The 14,787-nt window shown below is 36.3% G+C and overlaps 1 long non-coding RNA gene across 3 annotated transcripts in view; it reads left to right on the top strand.

The window, feature by feature from the left end:
* Window positions 1–490: 490 nt before the first annotated feature.
* Window positions 491–14,787, top strand: part of LOC135578198 (uncharacterized) — a 38,832-nt gene continuing 24,535 nt past the window's right edge. For all 3 annotated transcript variants that reach the window (XR_010469532.1, XR_010469531.1, XR_010469530.1), the window contains exon 1: window positions 491–881. This is a non-coding gene — a long non-coding RNA (uncharacterized LOC135578198). The remainder of the gene's footprint in view (window positions 882–14,787) is intronic.

The following is a 14,787-nucleotide window of genomic DNA, read 5'->3' as shown; positions in this document are numbered from 1 at the left end:
AGATTGAACAATGACAGGGCCTGTGCCAAATTAATGGAAGGACCAAAGAGAATGGTGCAAATGAAGCCCCTTCACTGAGAGGATTTACTGCCTGGCTTGGTCTTCTGGTCAAGTCAAACAGCAATGGCTCAGTGTTGTCTGATTAAGGTCAACAAGAAAACCATGTTCCGACAGCTGGATTAATTTTTTCTACCTATAACATGGATAAAGGAGGTCACACTGACACTTACTCGCTTTCTGAGTTGCTGGGGGCATTTTGCTGAGAAGCAAGAAATTAGATCCCAGTTCGGTCCTAGAGAGGAGAAGTGAAAAGAGATGAACCTATAGATCGCACTAAGAGCTGAAGTTGGGGGTCTTTGCAGTGTTCCGGCAGGAGACACCCTCTACTCATCTGCGAAAAGCTTTCTTGGTGTAAATAGGAGCAGGAGTTCGGGGGAGAGTGAGAAAGAGAAGGGCTGAGGAATGAGGGGCTCTGTGACCTGTCCTGTGGGTTTTTGTGTGGTTTACATCAGGTAGACAGTGGGAAAACCACAGAAGCACCAGGGAGGGAAGGAACGATTCCTGCATGACAACTCATCTGCCAGAGTACGAAATTATGCTTCTGCTGGGGTCTACTCTCTGGTTTTGGCTTCCTCTCTATACCTATCTGTAGAGTGATGTAACAAAGGTCTCCCTCTGTCTGTCACTGGGCAACTAGGACACTCTCCTGCAACCAATTGAGGGCAGAGGAGCGAAGACCTATTTTATGTTTGGGCCCATTAAACACCACCCTTAACTTGCTGTTTCCTTTAAACAATGATGAGCAGAACTGTTGAATCCTGTGCTTCAGCATCAGCACTCTGAATACACCAAATAATTCTGGACATTCAAGGGACATAACTGTAAGTATCACACAGTTTGTGAATCACAAAACTTTGAGCAGGTTTCATCAGCCTAAGCTACAGATTCTTTTCACAGGTGCAAAAGCACAGCTTTACAGACAGAACGTAAGTTTCATTGAAAAATGCAGATACATGTATTGATTCAAGTGTCTGAAAGAACAAAGTAGGGATTTTCTAGTTTGCTTCTCTGAATTTACATATCTAGCTGGACATTAGGCACATAAGCAGTATTTTGAGTCCTGTAAAATGGCTTTAGGTTCTTTTTAGTAAAGAAAAAAAATAATTACATGATTTAAAAAGGTTGACCAACCGCTATGAATCAGTTTTGCTACTCAATTCTCAAGCTGCCCACAAGATGAACAAGCAGTTGACAGCTTTCCGTTGTCAATAAATAAACACTGCATATTATTGTTTGATGTAAATGCAAGTAGAAAGGAAATCAATTATTGCAAACTCACTAGGAAACACAGTGGTACAGACAATCTGAGATGGGTTTCTGGCATCAGCAATTACATGCTTGAAAATTATGTCCAACAGCTAACAGCTCAGAGAATAATTCACAGTACAGAGTGTACTTTGTGTAGTACACTCATTTCTTACTCGCTTCAGAGATCTTAATAATTGGAACCAGGAAAAAAATGATACTGCCATTCATTTAAGATACATATATTAAGGGACAGACATGAGAAAGCATTTCAAAATTATAGATTGAAAATAATCAAGGGAATTTTTGAATAATGTATCTTTTATTATTATAAGTAGAAACCATCATGAGGTGACAGAAATATGTTAATTTTGATTAGATAATCACAGCAAACTCCTATTTAATTTGTCATGTACTTCAGATACCCCAAGTCTTTTTTTTTTTTTCTGGGAACAAAACATTTTTTCTAGTTTTGTACTAATTTTAGGGTTCCAAAGGTGGCAAAGTGCTTTAAAAATAAACATTCATTGTTACTAAGCAGCAGCTGAGAAAAAATAATTGGTGGCATAGTTGTGTTGCTCTGCTGTGTTGCGTTGGTGTGATGTGGCTTGAAAGAAAAGTCATAGATTGGTTGCAAAGGGACAAATATAAAGGGCAAAAATATCATTTAGGTACAATACACACAAAATTTATCTTATAAGAAATAACTCTACATACAAGAGATAATACTTTAATGAGTACCTATTTTTCTTTAAATCTAGAACTTGTTTGGTGGTCATATAGAAATGATATTTAGACCTGTCACCTTTGTCAAAATTTCAGTTGCTATTTTAGTATTCAATAATTTCAAAACAAATTTAGTGACATCTTCTACGAGTTATGAAAAAGGTTCATTATTAACTAAGTAGAGCATGGTGATGTAACTCTAGAGAATGCATTCAGTAATTCTTATATTTTGCTAGGATTTATGATGTTTTGGCATAAAAAAACTATAAAGGCAATAAAAAAATTCAAAAATAATAACCATAAAATTCTTCGTCTTTTCCAGTGAACAAGTAAGGTGAAGCCAAGCCCTGTATTTTATGCTGCCAGTCTATCTTCTCTGTATGGTTACTTTAGGGGCTTGGAATTTTTTTCCATGACAACTAAGCAATGAAAAATTAGAGCTATATAAAATTAAAACACTTTTGGTATTACAGTAACATAATGTTTTTGGAAACACTTATGAATTCTCTGCACAGTCAAGAGATACCCTTATTTCTCATATGATCCTAGAACACAGAAAAAAGTGACAAAAATGGAATAAAATAATAACTTTGCACAGGAAAATTTCCACAAAGGGAAAATGTTTTTATTCCCTTTCAGCATTGTTATATATATTAGATATGTAAACTAAAAATAAACCATAATTAATATATGAACAAAGAGAGCTTCTCTTTTAATATAAAATATATAGCTAACGAACAAACCAGAATATACCAAAATGGTACTGAAGAGAAAAACACAAATAAAGAAAACATTCTGTCTTTCATTTTCCTTTTTGTCCTCTTTCTCTTGTGGATACATACTGTTGATCCTTTACACTTCCCTCTAAGTTTCTCAGCTTCCTGGTGTTGCAGCTGAATGTGGAAACAGAGCTAGAAAGCTTCCATCAAGAGCCTGACAGAGCCCATGTTTGTCCTTTGAATATCTCCAATATGTGCTGCTGGTGGGAAGAAATTAATCTTTTAGATTGCATTGTGCAGTCCAACGAAGCACTGGACGAAGAGGCAAGGACTTCATTTAGAAGAAGTATATTATTTATATAGCACCATGGGTGCACATGGTCTTGCAGTAAATCAGCAGCAACAGCCAAATGTGTGTCTTGTTTCAAAGGGCTGCTAAGACCATATGCATCTCCAAACATAACTGGTTCAGGGAAGGAGAAATTCATCACTACCTGGAGGGGGTCAGGAAATCTCCTATTGGGGTGACAGAGAAAGCAGGACAGAGTGCACAGGGTGTACTCATTGGTAAAATATGCCCAAACACAAACTCCTGCTCCTGCTTTTAGGGTATGAGATTACACATCTCTATTGAATTTAGGGGAAGCTCAAGAGGGAGAGGATTTCTACCATCACCAAATCACCTCCCCTGCATCTACTGCTAATTTGGCTTTAATTCACTTAAACCATGACAGCAACCTGGCTTGAAGTGTAGGTTAAAAATGTTGATCTACAGTGAGGTAAAACTGCAGCTAAAAGCCAAATAATGAACTAGTCATGCTGTGGCCTTCTGAATAACAAGGGTAAAGTCAATGTGGCTGTGCTAAAGGGAGTAGTTGGCCTACGCATATGCCTCCATCAGATCCCTGGCTTCTGTGAATGATGACACCTTCCTGATTCCTCATCCTTTGCAGAAGTTCTCCTCATTTAGCAGATGTTGATGTGACATAGATTTGGCTTCTTGCAGTGAATTTGGAGAATACATCCTCCACCTGCAAATTTTCCCTAGAACAAATGACATGAAGTGCCAATAGGTGTAAGTAGGTAGACATAACTCTTTAAGATTTAGTGGTAGATGGCTCCACATGAGGATGAACTGTGCAGGTCTATACAATTTAGCTGTGTTGTAAGACACCTGCAGTCATTCAAAACAATCTTTCAAGTTAGTAATTTAGAATAGTCAATTACCTGTGAAGTCAGGAATATCTAACCTTTAAACCTCACTTGGTGTCTGATTTTCTGTGAGGTACCTGGAAAATCACTAGAGGCTGGCTTTTCAGAGGTGTTCAGCTGCCTAAAATCATCAAAAGTCTGTAGCAGACTGCCATATGGGTGTTCCTCAGAACATGGTAAAAGAACAAATTGGTTCCCTAACAAAAATTACAAGTTTTTTAATATTTCATCCTCCATTTAAAGTCATAAGTATAGGTGTGTGCACCTGATTTTAGAAGGGCTGATGACTAACACCTCCACTGGATTCAGAAAGGACTGCAGATGCTTGTACATTTTGAAACAGGCTTGATGTATTGTGTGTCAGGTGAGAAAACTCAGACACTCTGAAAACATATATTTACAGTTTTTTTCTTCTCCATAAATAAGCATATCTCAATTATCTCACATATTTGTTTCAGAGATTAGTTATTCACCAATAAGCTCTCTGAAAACTTCATATCAATCTCAGTAGTGGAAGTGTTGTTATACAGTGATTGCATTGATCATTTAATTGGTTATAAATACCTGTAATCAGTTATAATTTGGCAGGATGGTGATAACCTTCTCCATTACTTATCTTCCTGAGTACCACTTGCCACTCCAAGTGTTCTCAGTAGCTGTAGTAACTCCTGCACTTCTCATAGGTGTTACACCACATTCCCCTGTGCTGAATGCTGATTTTTCCCTGACACCCACTGTACTTAGTTACAAAGTTATAGTTATACTTAGTTATAAAGTTACTTCAATTTTCTGCAGTTACTGCTACTGTAACTGCTCTGTTTTCAAGTTTCATAAAGTAGTGTGTTTGGGACTAATTCAAAGGCTCTTAAATTATCAGTCCCTGCATGAAGCTCAATTTTCATTTCTTTCACATGACAAAAAGAGCAGAAAGTATATCATTATTTTCTTTCAAATATACCTTTGAAAAGTCAAGCAGCTTGAGATCTCTGTGGTATTATACTATGGTGTGGGCAAATGAGCATGCATCTAGTTTCTTTCCCAATGCAGAAAGCATTTTTGTAACAGTTAGCTTTTATGGATGAAATGTAATTAGAGACTTGCAGTCCATTGTATAGTGTGGAAAGCTGTCATTACTTTAATATTTACAATTCTGTAAATTAGTTGAAAAAAAGATGGAAAATAAAGTATAATAAATATTTTATCCTGTTATGAGTGTTTAAGAAGACAATTACTTTGAGTCCATAGTGAGTCCTTAATAATCTAGGATCCTGTTCACAACCAGAATTAAATGGAGGACAGATAGAAGAAGTGTACAGGTATAGATATTGGTCTTGTACCCTTTGCTGGTACTTCACCTTTCCAGCATGCTCTACTATACTCCACATGATCACGTCCTTGTCAACTCTTTTTGTGGTTCAATTATTTCATTATGTCCAAAATGGTAGTATGGCCATACTCTGCTACATTACCAGGATGTACCTGCAGGTCTTTGGGGTCAGTGGAATGATTTCCATATCACATATTATGGACATGATGCTAAGGACAGCACCAGGATTTGCCAACAAGCTGTATTTAATAATAATTTTAAATTTACCAGCTGCCAGGAAAACATCATAAAAGCTTGAATTTCAGAAAGAGCTGAAGGATATTTGAAGCCCAAGTCACCTTTGTTGCTTAAACCAGAAGACACATTGATTGCCATGACCATGGCTCTAAGCAAAGCATCAATTCCAGTTCCTGTTGTATTGTTGGTAGCAAGGGAAGCTGTTGCCCAAGTAGACGGAATGTATAGCCAGCAAGCTGCTCTCTGAGCTCCTATAGGAAATAGCATTTTGTCTTTGTACGTTCGTCATTGCACATTGCATATGCTTCACCAGACTGCATGGGTGCAATGAAAGGGCTCCTGAATAGGTGCCAGCAAGGCAAGTTTACCCTTTATTTGAACTCGGCTTTAGCCTGTATTTTCAGTCCAGAAGTAATAAAGTAAGGAAAGTAAAACCCTTGCAGTATTAATGAGTAAAGACCCATGCCACATTTGGGATTTTGGAAAAGGAACTATGGCGTTTTTAAGACCAATGTTCCCAAGAGAGGATTTGTTACTCAGCGGTCTACATTTGGAAGTGGCCATTAGAGACAACAGCCTTAATGGCAGCCCAGAATTTAGAGAATGATGCACGAAGGGCAGCAAATCAACATCTGCTCCATTATAAATTCAGTGGTACTAGAAGAGAGCCCTGGCACTATTTGTCTTCCAACTGCCAAGAGCATATTTACTCTTCTGGGATGGAATTTCCAAACTTCACAAATATGTTCATCAAAGGCTGGGGCAAAATTGTTTGCCATCCCCATCAATCTGAAATCAGTTGGATGTGTTTTTGTAAAGTGAAGCTGCTCATTACCATTTCTACTGGTGGAGACTGACAATGTGTGACAGTTTGTTGTGATTAAGAGATACAATCTGGAGAGAAACCAAGTCTGTAAAATATTTCAAGTCAGCACTAGAAATGTGAAAAAGCCTTTAAGAAATTGTTGAGAAATCACACTGGAGATTCTTAAACTTTCTTCTGGATTTCAGCATCTGGGGGATGTATCACTGTTTATATTTCTAGGGGAGAATACAAACTTGGTTTCTCTGCTACTGCTCTGAAGATCTATGCTAAATAGTTCAAGATGTTTAGCAGTTCATTAGAGTTTACATTTTTGTAGTAGCACAGGTTGGTTGCTCATTTGCCTCTGTTTTCCTTAAAACTGTTCTTTGAAGAAAACTATCTGCATGATCTAATGCTTTCTGCCGTATAAGGACGGTTTCCAAGGCTCCCTGGTTCTGCCAAATATGCTATAGAAACAACTCAGAAAATTCTGTGTGTGAACTTGTGAGTGCAGAGCTGTGTGTTGTCTTGACACTGTGTGTCAGGACCATATTGATTTACAAACCCAAATTATATGATACTATATTAACATCTTATTAAAAATAATGTTTGTGATCAAGCATGTGGTGTTTGTCAGGCAATAACTACCTTTTTATTAGGATTTTTATTTACATGTTAATATTTTTATTTTATATCAGACTGCTCTTCTTCACCTACTTGCTTCTTCAGCTAAAATGCTGGAAAACATCTCTTTTACTGTTTCCTGAAGGTAAAGGACAGTTCAAGCCTTTGATCCTATCTTCAGAGCTCTCCGTTGCCCCGATGCTGTGCTATTTGACCTTCCATTTCACTGAAATAATGTCAGTCTTCTGTGTCTTTGACTTCATGAATTTGTAATTCAGCCCTAGAAGAGGTCAGAACTGTATTGTACTTCAAAGCCCTCAGTCATTTAGGTTGACATGAGAAGACACAAAGCTGAGTGCAGTGCCAAGGCTCAATTTTAAGGAAATTATAGTTTCTTTTTTAGGTGATATGATCTTCAATTTCCCCTAATTCACCCATGTCTTTCTGGCAAGTTGTGTCAGGCCCCTTTGGGAAGGTTTCCAGGCAGTCTTGTCTACTTAATGTTAGCCATGTGTCATCATCGCAGCACTGAGGCAGACAGTGTTGGCAAGGAAAACCTAGTTTATGCCACATTGGCATAAAGATATATTTAAATGAGTGCTAAAGCTAATAAAATTCAATAAGAGAATCTCCTTGACATTCAGCTCTTTGCCCTAAACTGTGCACTGAATTAACTCCTGAAGGTAGTAAGTGTGATTGACTTTAGACCCAAAGTCGTTGATCCTAAGGAGTTTATAGTAATAACTTGTTCATGGTGGAGCTAACAATGCTTCTATCTATTAAATCAGGACTTGCAAAATGAATTGATAGGCTTGAACCCAGTTCCTTCAGGAGTATTTTTTTTGTCTCCCAGATTCTTTGTTCAGCCCTCAATATTAAAACTTACATGAAACTAAGAGATGGTGTGAAGAAAAACAGATGAAACCCCTTTAGATAGAAAAAAAAAATATTTTTGAAAGGACATGCCATTAGGTTTTGGAACAAACTATTTAGGGTCCTACAGCTGAATCATGATCCCTGGAGAATTTTAAAGATAGTTGATGTCTTCAGTCCTCAATTTATCCCACATAATTAATCCCATTTCATTTAACCCAGGTGGGAGCTTAGTCATCCTAGGTTTTCTGCAAAGTCAGCACAGAGAGATAGATTTTCTGAAGGTGATTCAGTCTACCTAAACAGAACTTTGTAAAATCAGGAGACAAGGTATTTTTCTAATAGAAGGTTTTAGCTATAATGTATAATTACTATACCACTAAAAATAACTCACTACTGATGATTTGATACAAGAACAGGAGGTCACCTTCATTTTCTGTTAACACACCTGGTTTTATATTTTCTAATCAATCAATGGGAGCTCTACTTAGGTATGAATTAAAGACATCACCCCACATTAATTCAAGACCAGATGTTCAGAGGTGTTTAAATGGCTCATTCCTGTTGCAATCAATAACTTCTCAAGTTCTGGACCTCTGTGATTAACAAGTTCTATAAAAATCAACCTTTATTTGATGGTCTATTACAAGTTATGCTCATATAGGATATTGCATGAATAATAAAAGTCTTAGTCATATAATTCGTATCCTTCCTCTGTGACCATAAATCAAATATAATCAGCACAAACATGTTTCTTACTCTTCCATATCCTATTAGAGAAAAGGTTATTGCTCTGAAGGATGTCAGCTGGACAGTCAAGTTATCATCATACAATATATAACATGTTGAGAAGGCTCTTGTGAAAACCTCAGCAGGTCATCAGGATGCCAGCAGACTACTATACTCAGTTCCAGCTAGGCAGTCAGTACAACATCTTTTCCATTTTTGGGTTGCTTTTTTCAGCACCACTATAACTTCTTTATATTTTGATTACTGTTCCCACTTTTCTCATTGAACAGATCAGCAAGCAAACCCTTTGCCTGTCAGCATCCTGTCAGCTGCCTTATACTTGGACACTTACCAGTGTGTAGAGCTTTTCTGTTAAGAAGTTTAACGGGAAAAGAGAAAGAACAATGTTCGTAATCTGGAGACAAACTGCTTCCCATATACTGCCTGACAAGGCAAAAACAGATCCCATCATGCTTAGTTATAAGAAAAAGAATAAGGAAAATGAACAAAACAAAACAAAAACAACCAAGCAACCTATCAAAAAAACCCAAAAGACAAACAAGAAGAAATGTCATCTTAATGAATCAAGTAACTATTTCTCTCTCATGTCTTTTCTGTACCAGGTCAATAACACTCCTCAAGAAGCAAATCACTCTACAGAGCCAGTGTTTTAATAGCACAGTGCATAGCTTTATTTTCAAGCTTCATAAGTTTCTTGCTCATATAATTCCTTTAAATCTCCTTACTCATATCTTAATTACTTTACATCAAAACAACTAGAATAAAACTTCTGAGCTGCAGCTGGGGGAGGCATAAGGAAGAGAAGCAAAGAAACATTTTTTTTTTTCACTTTATCATTTTACCAATCCCCAAATTTGCCAAAAAATCCTGACAATGCACACAGTTATTTCTGTTTTGTTCAAAAGTTTAAAAAAGGGCTTTACATGTACATCGCTTTATGCTGCAAAATTAGGAGGAGTGGCATGCAGCCAGCTACATCAGTTCCCTAGTTTTGTCTGCACAACTTTTTTTCAAGCTTCTGTTCCTTTTTCTCCACTCTACATCTGAAAATTCTTAGACAGGAAGGCATCCTACTAATTCTAGACTTAAATGTGGGTTTATTCAAGCACCTACCAAATGCCCAGCCTCCCTTTCAATCTTCATTCAACTTCAGTTTAATGTTTCTTACCTATTAGTTATTTTTTATTGTGGTCATAGTGGTTGATTTTTGTGTCTGTTTCAGATATTAAGAACTGCCTTTACTATACCAGTTCCATACTCATGTAAGTAATGACTATATACTATATTTTCTTTGCACACCCTGCCTCCTTCCTCAAATAATATCTTTTCCAGAAATAACTTTAAGATGAAATAGTTTTCTTTTTGTTTTATTGGTTTGTCTTTTCACAAGATTAATTTCCTGTTAGATTCTGGACTGCATCTGTGTTATCCAGATTGCTAGACCTATCAGTAAATCTACACTCCACAGTGACTGTTTACCTCATTTTGCCTTGGCTGAGTTGTTAACCTACAATCCTGTCACATATATTCTGCAGTTTCACCAACTTCATCAAAGACAACTCTACTATCTAGTAGGAACTGTTGTAAATGTGTCTTGTCTGGAAATCACTTCCTCTGACAACAGAAAATGTCCAAGATGTAATAACAAAATTTAGTAAAGATGAATAATTTAGTTTGCATCTGTTTTGATTGCAAAAGCTGTCTTCACTTTTCAGAAGTCTTCTGTAAGGGAACTTCATGTTTTGTAAAACTGTAACCTAAATACACTCTTGGAATGTGAAAATGTATGTCACACTGACGTGTTCATTTTTTTTTTGTATGCTCCAGCCTTTCTGCAGCCATGTAGTATTAAAAAATGACCTTATGTATACAGAGTGAATGCAATTAGCAATTCAAATCTACTGTGTATTATTCAAGTTATATAAAACAGAATATTTAAGATTCAAACTCAATATTTTTTTGTGAAAACTGAAGCAAGTTTTCTTTATTAGCTTTCATATAAGGTTGTATTTCAGCAGTTGATGCTATTTGTTGTGATTATTATTCTAAATAAGAAAAGCTAATTTGTCTGTTAAAGTAATCCTTTGTGGGCATATGACTGCATAGATAAGGCCATAGGGAGTAGGTTTCATCTGGTTTATTATCTTGTTTACATTTTCCTTTAGCACCTTTCCAAGACACTTGGAGAACTGGACACATGGTGAGTCCTCAGTGGACTGGAAAACTGCAATCATTTGAATGTCTTTTGTTTCAAAACAAAAAGAAAAATTAACTACAAAAACTTCTTATGATCAGAATTCTGATATGCTTACAAAACCACAGTTTTACAGTTGAAAAACTGCCGCAACTTTTAGATTGTTATCTAATATGAAATATGTTAGAATTTCTTCAATAAATTTATCCTGCTTCTGTCTGAATATAATGTTTAAATAATACTCACTTGGAGTGAAAGTCAAGCTCTATTTAAAAGAATAGATGAACAAGATTGAAGACTGAAATGACTTAGTGTAAAAGAAAAACATTTGCAGAGAAGTTGCAATAGCTCTCATGCACAACGTGTTATTTTTATTTATTTATTTATTTACTTTTTCTTCTGGAGATATACCACATAAAAAGAAGATTAACAAGGTGTTTGTATTTTGATAAAAGAAAATGACTTCTCACAAAACTTACTAGTAAGGCTGAGATTGATGTAAACTCCCACCTGCAGAAGTGAACTTGATTCAGACAATTAAATCACTTCATTTCATCCCCAGAAATGCCTGTAATATGCAGGTGGAAAAATATCACAGGTGGAAAAATACATTTTAGACTAGTGGATACTGGAGACACAGCCACCTGCCTCAGATCATGACTCCTTTGGTCCAATATCTCTCTTCTTCTCATCAGATAGTCTTGTTAAGCTGAGACTTGACCAAGTCCAGATCTACGCTGTCATTTTTTATATACACATTCTCCTCCTTGTGAAAAGGTTTAACCCAAGAAAATGGGAAAAGAATCATGTGGGAAAAAAATCAAGCGAACACAGCAATTTCTTCTTTATAACATGTTCTTTAAACAGAGGTTTTGTTTTGTAGAAAATCAGATTGCTTCAAATAACAGAAACTCTTAACAGAAACCTGAAGGTATCCCCAGTCTGCATTTTGTCATTTTGAAGGCTGTATGCTGTATCAAGAGGTTTCCTTTCATCTCTGTCAAGCACTGAAGTACCCAGGATTTGAAGTACTCTGTGCATAGTACTAATGGGATCCTCAAATCTGAGGGGTTTTCTGTGTGCTCCTTGCCGGGAAATGTATTTCAGGAGACCCAGATCTCATACCTACCTAGAAGACACTCAAGAAAGTGAGTTCAAGTGGACTCTTCTTCATTGTTTCACAAATGTAACAGAAAGAGGAAAATCTGCTTTAAGACGTATCTGAATACACATGTATTTACAAACTTCCATCACTCAATCTAAAAACTACTCAATCTTATAAAAGACAAAATGTGAAACACTGAGTGAGGTAAAGACTGTGTCTATATGAAGGAGCCACATAGTGTTGCAGGAGCAGAGGTGCTGAGGAGACAGCTGAGGTTGTACCTCTGGGGACAACCTTGCAGAGTCACAGAGCTTCTTCACATTTGCCTCACTCTGGCCCCATGTACTGGGTTCCCATCAGCAGCTGCAACACAGCAGATGACACCTCCTGGTGCATGTTCCTCAATCTTGTTCAGGAGCAGTCCCACTCCTGCAACCTCAGAGCACCCCACACCATGAATCCAAGCACAGAAAATGGGGACAAATGGAAATCAACCTGAAAAGCAATTTCTAACATGGCTATACACACAGCAATAAATGGGCCTTGCTTATCAAATGGGCAGACAGAAACATTACTTTGAAAATGTGATACTTTTGCTATGAGCCTTTTTGTACCATGTGGTAACCACAATATTTCATTTCAAAAGAGATGTGCATTTTTACTCTGGCTATAGCACAGCTTAAGAAGCTTTAACTGGAGTTGACAACCCTGCTTTAAATTGCTGTGTATGCTTGTATCAACTCATTGAATATATTATACTAATTTCCTGATATTTTGGCACTGTAGAGGAAGCTTTCAGTGTGTCTACCTGCTTAACTGCAATCAGAGCAAATATCTCCTCTTACAGAGCTTAACAGGAAAATAAAATATAGTTTCATGAACTTTCAGGAGTCAAATTAAATATTTGTTTCCAAATACCAGAGCTTTTCAAGGGCTTTTTTCACATCCTCTCTTGAAGTTATTCCTTTCTTTGAAATGTCAAGTCTCACTATCTGGCTGATGTTGTCTTTGCTAGAGATGGATAAACAGGAATGACAATCAGTTTATTTATAAAATGCAGAATCTTTAATTTCTCTTTTATTTGCTGGAATATTTGCTGGTGCATACCGACGTGAGTTTAATCAGATTACCAAAGAAGCCAAGTCCCATTCATTTCAGTAGGAAAAGTTACAGGTTTGTCTTTGAATATTTAGGAAATAAATGAAATTGCCCTTCTTGATATAAAGCCATAGGAATTTCCTCCCTGCATCCCTCTATCCCTCCCTTTCTGTCATTCTCCCCAAGCTGGGCAGACTTCTTATAGTCCCTGTCTTCAAACATCCAGTGCATCATATCTAATGAGGGAAGAGAATCTCTTTTATAGAATTCAGTATTTGTAGAGTTCTAGTTGTAAGTTATGTGGACACCTTATTAAATTGCACAGTTTGATCCTTTTTCTTATTCACTTCACTGAAATTTTGACTTTACACTAACCACAAGATGTCTGAAAAAAACAGTGAAGTCTAAGAAATGTTTAATGATAGCCAGACACAGAGAATATTGCAACAGGAAGTTACAGATAATTTCTGAATTTAAAAAAATAGCTTTTTCATTTTTACAGTATGTTTTAGTTTTTCAGCAAAACTGATTTTTCAGTCAGACCTTCATAAACCAATACTTTTATCAGAACCTGAAGGGAAAAATAATTTCTATGGAAATTTCAATGATGTGATTTTTTAAATTATTTTCCCCATTATAAAAATTGTTTTCTGCAGGCTCTAATAATCCATTTACTATATATGATCTAAAAAAATTCAATTTTACTCTTCTCTTTTGTTTGAAATAGCCACAAGTCTTTTCTGAATCATTTCCTAAAGAGTCATAATTCTTATTTACATAATTTTTTCTCATCCTAATGTAGGAAGATTTTCCTTGAATTGAATGTCCATGACCTTCCAGATCTTTATTTCTAATCACTTATTGCTTATTTTAAATCTTCTTTCCTCCTTGAAGAAGCTTGACAGTTTTAAGACTTTGTACTGTCTCTTAGGCTTTAATATTTTCTTTTTTTTTTTTTCCATTCTACTCATGTACTCATGCTTCCTGTTTTATAATCTCTCTTTCAGTCCAAAGCAAGGCTGGATGAATTCACACCTGAGTCAATCTCTGTATATAGGTTAAAATGACAGACAACAAACCTGAACCAGCCAAAAATGATACTTCTTGCTTTGGGCAAAACCATATTCTTGTATGTCTTCAGTCATGTTGTATTATTTCAGTGTTTAGTAAACACACCCAACTAGATCTAAATGGCCTAATTCCAGCATTAATAAAAGAATATCAGTGGTTCAAAATGCTTTCTGATTTTTAGAATGTTTTCAGTTCTTGGGCTGAGACACTGGCCCCTTTGTAGTGTGTTCAGCCTACTGACAGCATTTTTTTCTAGTTACCTTTTACTGAATATCCACAGATTTTCCATTGCTCATTGATTACAATTTAGCTATGGCAGTGTTAATTTTAACTTTTATAAATAATGATCTCTCGGGTACATGGTTTCATTTTTTCTACAAACACAAAAATGCTGGTTTAGAAATGGGTTTTGATAAATTGCAATAGATGACAGATCTGATAAAGACTTCAATATTCCAAAGTTACTCTAAAGAAAGAAAAAGCTACTTATCTTCTCCAGTGTCATCAGACTGAGAAGTAATGGATGTTAAGAAGTCCATTTAGCAGTTAAAGGTCCTTAAAGAGAGTTAAAGAAGTCAAAGACACTGTGAAACACTGGCAGTAGACTGATAGCAAAAACAATAGAATACCATCACAGACATCCTGCCTTGTAATAAGAATGTAGACTTGATGGTCTATGTTTTTCTTTCGTGATTACAGTTTTGGGAACTTTCTCTCTAGGCAGGAGACGTGGCTATGAAA

This window comes from Columba livia, chromosome 1 (genome assembly GCF_036013475.1).
Source record: "Columba livia isolate bColLiv1 breed racing homer chromosome 1, bColLiv1.pat.W.v2, whole genome shotgun sequence".
NCBI lineage: Eukaryota > Metazoa > Chordata > Aves > Columbiformes > Columbidae > Columba > Columba livia.
This window is presented reverse-complemented; position numbering and strand designations above follow the sequence as displayed.